Source organism: Cygnus olor, chromosome 1 (assembly GCF_009769625.2).
Source record: "Cygnus olor isolate bCygOlo1 chromosome 1, bCygOlo1.pri.v2, whole genome shotgun sequence".
Lineage (NCBI taxonomy): Eukaryota > Metazoa > Chordata > Aves > Anseriformes > Anatidae > Cygnus > Cygnus olor.
Window position 1 is genome coordinate 21788890 of NC_049169.1, and position 5850 is coordinate 21794739.

Below are 5850 nucleotides of genomic sequence, written 5' to 3' on the forward strand. Positions count from 1 at the left end.
TTTTGTGATGCTCTAGCTGGCTTAATTTTTCTCAAGTGTCTAACCCCTTTTACCTTCATTTCGGATGTCTGATTGAATATGAGTGGTCCAGATTTTCAAAGGTCCAAGAATCTGAGTCCTCAGGAAAAAAAGGCAGGCCCTTTTGAGAAGCCTTTGTCTCAGAAGCAATTTCAATGCTTTTGCCATAGGAGGCAGTCTGGGCTTAGTGTACACAATGCAAAAAATCTCCCACAGTTCACTAGGTTAAGGAAAACTGTACAAGAAGCCCCAAAGTTAACTGAAATGCACTTTATTTCCTCATAACTTGTGCCACCAGATATCAAACTTTCTTACAAGAGTAAGGGGTTTCTTTTGGCATAGGTCACTGTAGTGGGTCTTCTGCAAAAATGTCAATACTGCCTCTGAATCACCAAGTGCTTGGAGGAGCAGGGGTTGCTACACCAGGGCACTGATATTCAGCAACAGATCCAGTAGTAGACAGCCTGAGAAGCTATAATGTCCAGGAGGGTAAAATTGAGCCCTTTTGAGGATTAGCTAAGAAGTGATCCTTCATGAAGAGGAAAAAGAATTCCTACAAGAACTAGGCCAGTTCTCCACATTACCTACCCCAGCTTATGACTTCTCCAGTAGTAGAGATGTCAAACAAGTTTGAGATGTTCCTTTAGGTGGTTTTAAACATTAGCTTTCTGGTGGAAGCCCTTACTGGGTTGTATGGTATTGGGCAATACCAGGCAGCTGATCAAATTTCATGCAAAGATAGACCAGGATGTTATGCAAAGGAACTGCAGTGTTTATCCTTGAATAAACAAACTTTTTAGTTTGCTCCTTAATGTGTCAGAAACAGCTGCTGTGCCTCTCTGTGAGGCGGAATTCTCAAACAAGGACATATTGGGGGCAATATAAAGTTATAGAAAATGGCACAGAAAAAGCAGCACAATGACGGAAAGCTAAATATAGCCTAGCAGGAGAAAGTGTGAAGTATTATTGCTCTGTTTGAGATAAGGCAAATGCCTTAGTATATTCATTTTTCAAATATAAATATTGTATCATGGTAGCTTTATAGACTATAATGTAGTGCTTTTGCATGTATAGGTATAGTTGTAGGGCATGTATATTCAAAATATCTGAATTAAAGTGTTTATCCAACAGTGACATGGGAGAGTGGGCATGGTGCCTGCATCCTGTGTGTCTTTCTATCCTACACCTGTGTTGTGAGTTGTGTGAATACCCTATTTTCTCAGCCAAAAAATAAAAGACAATTAGCATCAGGCTAAGAACCTTAACATTGCTGTACAGAGGTTAGCCCAGTAGCTTGTCTATCGCAGTGACAATGGCACTTCAGCAGTAATGCTCAGAGAAAGCACAAGGGAGAGTATGTCAACAGTGATCTATCCATCGCTGCTTTCCTGAGCCAGAGGTTGCATTGAGACTGCATTTTCTTTTTTCTTTTTCTTTTATTTTATATTTTTTAACTAGTGGACTAGCCCTCCCTGAATTTCTGTAATGACTCTTTGAGTTTATCTACACTTTTGGTCTGCACAGCAGCCTGTGACAATATAATTATGCATTATGCAAAGAAATACCTGCTCTCTCCTATTAATTTGGCACCCGATAATTTTAGTGGGTGCCCTGTAGTTTTTGTGTGGAGCGATGCAGTGAATAATCATTACCTCGTCACCTTTTCAACACCATTCATTGTTTGTAGCCTTCCTCATTTGCCTTTTTCTAGGTTGAAGAGTTCTCATCTGTTCATTATTCCCTTACAGAAACTGTTCCCTGCCTTGGTCCATCCTTGCTGCCTTCATCTCTGTTTTTCAACTTCTACCCTCTGTAAGGTGAAAGAACCAGACTGCATGCAAAGGTTTGTCCAGCATGGACAGATTTTTGTTGAAACAAAACATGAAAGTAGATTATAGCCTTGTCCTGATTTGTTTCTGAAGAGGCTTGATAAAATCAAAGGTTCTGAGTCACAAGGTGGGGTAAGTGATAGTGCTGTTCCTTATACATGTATCAGTTCCCATAATGGCATTAGGTCACGAAAGGAATGAAATCTGAATTCAGATCTGCCTGTCTTTAAGAAGGGAACTGATCCAGTGCCTGAGCTACAGGCTGATCTGGACTATATCTCTCCAGTTCAAGCTGCTCTTTTTTTTTTTTTTTTCCTCCCCCTCCTCAGAGCTCTTTTAAAGCTCCTGGAGCAGGGACTGAACCCCAACTATTTCACTTTCTAGGCATTTGCTTCTTGCACTCGGTAAGGGAAATAGTTCCTTGCTCATGCTCTGCTCCTTTGCTATAAACAGCAAACTATTGAGTACTCTTAATAGCTATCACTTTATTTCCTTGAATAAGTTTGGGCTGACGTCCTCCAGAACATAAGAATTCAGAATCCTCATGGCCCAGGGCTGTTTTATCAAAAAAAGGCAATTGCTGATGGTGTACTTGCTAATTACTTATCTGGTTCTGTATCCTCTTAGACAGTGGCTGCAGAAATCCTGCTAAAAGTGGCTGTTCAGGAACAGAGCATTTTTGTGGGAGAATAGTTGTGGCACTGGCCTTGCTTTGACTACTCAGAAAAAGTTCTTTGGGAGTTGGAAAGGAGGCACTGCTGAGCTCAGCACAGCTACCCACACGCTCCTACCAGCAAAGGTGCTTTAATTGGTCAAAGAAAGGACAGTTTCTTAGACAACACTTACACAGCAGAGAGCTTGTCAGCTTGAAGCTTTCTGCTCAGCTTGAAAACTAATGATATAATTTCTGCTGTGTGTGGAGTCCTGCAGCTCGCGATCCCAACAACTCTCAGACAGCTCCTGTGGTAAATCTAGCCCTGGGTGCCCAGCCCTCCCCAGCCTTCTTCTTCCCCTGGGCCCTTTCCCAACAGCCTTTTGGAAGCACAGCCACAGAAGATCCTTGCAACAGAGAAGGAAAACAACTGTTTCACCTGTTGCCTTCCTGCATCCAAGACAAAAAGGGACATGTGGTACCTCCTAGGTAAACGTAATTAGAGACAGCGTTGTTGGCCTCCATTAGGCATAATTAGATGCTGACTGGCAGGCAGCTCTTGTTCTGGCCAGTAACTCTTCCATGTGGTTCTTCCTGCCTTGGAAGTAGTCAGGGTATTCAGCAGCAACACACAGTGATGCTTTCTGGCCTGTTTTAGGCCCAGAAGCTTTCACAAAATGCACGTGCTTGATTAACAAGGAGCTATTTCTGTACTGGCATGCCTGGATGATTTCTGGTCACTCTGGCCAGCATGGGAGATGCTATGTCTTTCAGTTCCAGTTCTGCTTGTCCTCACAGTGGTCTTTAAAACAAATTGGTGTTCGTAGCTTGAAAAATGAAACAAAAACAAAACCCCCCAACTTGTTGGCAGTTGACTTTCTGTTTTGGGAAAAAAGTTTGCATTTGCACTCAAAAGCACAATTCTGTCTGTGATCCCAGCCACCAATGAGATGTTGTAGGTTGTGTGGGGACACAACATTTGACCTGCTCGTGACTCAGAGTTCATCTGCAGTGCAAGAGCAGCTATCGGAGCTTTGCACGTCACCCTACCACATACCCTCTGGTCTTAGTGATTCATATCTCTGCATCTGCTCTATTGTCTCTAACTTGGCAGACGCATCTAAACAGTGTTGCAAGGTGTATGGTCTTTTGCTTTCCCAAGAAAGTCTCTGAATATGAGGATCTAGATGGTGTTTTTGTGAGCAGTGTGAACTGGTCTGAAATCAGTGCTCCATCAAAACACTTGAAAGGCAGCATTCTGATCTTGTGAAGATTACTTCCTTTATCCTCTTCCATTATTAATACAGTCCGAGGCTCTCCTATTCCAGGCATTTGAAATATATTCCTGTTCAAAAAGTTATTCAGAAACTGAAACATGAACACTTCAGGGATAAGATTGATAGTCCGAGCATTGCCACGGCAAAATCAGGTTGCCTGCTTTGGGATGCTGTTATATAATCATAGAATCATTTCAGTTGGAAAAGACCTTTGCAATCATCAGCCTGACCTACCGAGTCCCATCACTAAACCATGTCCCTTAGCGCACACAAAACTTCCTTGGGCAGGAATTTAACCAACTCTGCTGCGCCGCTCCAAGTTAAAAATAAAATAAAACAATGACAAACACACGCTTTTAGAAAAGTATCTTCAACCTTGCAAGCGCTTCACTTCTAAGGCAGTAACATCCTTTACCCACCTGAGGTACATGCTGCGATTCATTCTGCTGAACTTTAGAGCTTGATGTAGATGCCTTACAGGAGTATTGCTGGTGCAGGTTCCTGCTATGACAAAAGAGGAAGCGCCGTGTTTGCAGGACAAGTCAGAGAGTATGTGGGTTGAATCACCCTTTGAATATGCCTGGTTTTCCCCCTGTTGATTGTATTTTTAGCAAAGGAAGCCTTGTTCCTGATTTAGTTGCCCTGGTGAAGGGGTCAGGGTCCTACTGGTGGAGTGAGCCCTGCTCCGAAGCAGGCACTGAAGTATGCACTGAAAGCACCCAGAGCAACATGACATTTAAGCAGAAAGAAAATTAAATAAAGCAGGAGTCATTTCAAGATGACAGATTGATTTGCCTACCTAACATGCAGCATTGAGCACGGTGTGACAGATAGAGTAAGTGATACAGTATTGCCCAACGTAGAATAAAATCATTCTCGTGATAGTAGCTTATCTCCCAGTTTATAGACATGGAAACAAGCCACCAAAACCTGGCGCTCTGATGAGCCCCACAGCTGCAGCAAGGGAGGGCACAGGGCTGTGCCGCTGAGGAAGGGAGGCAGAGGAGAGGGGGAAGGAACAAAGCAGAAGGCAAGCAGAGGGAAAAAAAAGCTTTCAGCAGTGATGAGCCTTTGATTCACGTTGTTCACATCACAAAACCATGCCCCAGAGGACCCTATCCGAGATGTCTTTACTTTTCGTCTGCTTGAGCTCACGGTGAACGCTTATGTGAGATATTTTTTGGAGAAACAGAATGGAGAGCAGAATGATTTTTATTGATTAGGAAAGTCAAACTACATGGGACATTAAAAAGTATAGTTGAAAAAGTTTAAAATCTGCTTAGAGGGTATCTCACTCTCCACTTGGCTTTATTTGTGCAGATATTATAGCTCTTTTCTGATATTTGCTGTGAATTTTGTCATTCAGAAAATAAAATACAGCAGTCTGCAGAAACTCAGGAGATTGCAATGCATGGACAAAAGCTTACCAGGTGGAGAAAAACTGACATTCTACCCCCTTTTTCCCTAATACTTCCTGGTCTATGTAAATTTTTTTAAGCATTTCCCGTAGCTGTAATCCTAAATATATATATATATAAATCTGATAAATAATAGGAGAAAGAATTATTACCTCTGTGAGTGCATTACAGAAGAAAGCATACAGTATTTTTTTTACCTGATGGTAATGCATCCAAGACTGGAAATGCTACACCAGAGAGATGGCAGGAACATTGATTCTGTTTGTCTGCTAAGGCCAAAGGCTGATAAGGTTGGGAAAGACCTCACAATATCAATTTTAAATGTCTGAATTAAATTCAGCTGTGGGGAGGGGAGAAGAGTTTGGGATCACAAGATAAGGGGACAGCTGTGCTCTGGAAAGCTTCTTTCTCCATCCCTTAGCCCTCAGACTTGTGTTTAACCTTGCAGGTGATGCATTTCTGAAGTGACTAAAAATCCTGATGTGAGTAACTCAGCGAAAGCAGGAACACAAGACTATTTTTATAAAAGGAGAATGCAGCAAGCCTGGGAAGCAATAGCAACTGTAGCATATATAGCCTGATAATAACATTACCTTTGGGATAGTTACATGTGCAAGTACTCCTTTACACCCGTAATTCAACTACTGCCTTGTAGC

General features: G+C 42.2%; 1 long non-coding RNA gene across 1 annotated transcript; it reads right to left on the reverse strand.

Annotated features, from left to right (window-relative positions):
• Positions 1 to 264: 264 nt before the first annotated feature.
• On the reverse strand, positions 265 to 5624 carry LOC121066172. Its single transcript, XR_005817557.1, has 3 exons — positions 5347 to 5624; positions 4196 to 4277; positions 265 to 3301 (listed from the first exon to the last, which is right to left on the reverse strand). It is a non-coding gene; the product is annotated as an uncharacterized LOC121066172 (long non-coding RNA).
• Positions 5625 to 5850: the final 226 nt, after the last annotated feature.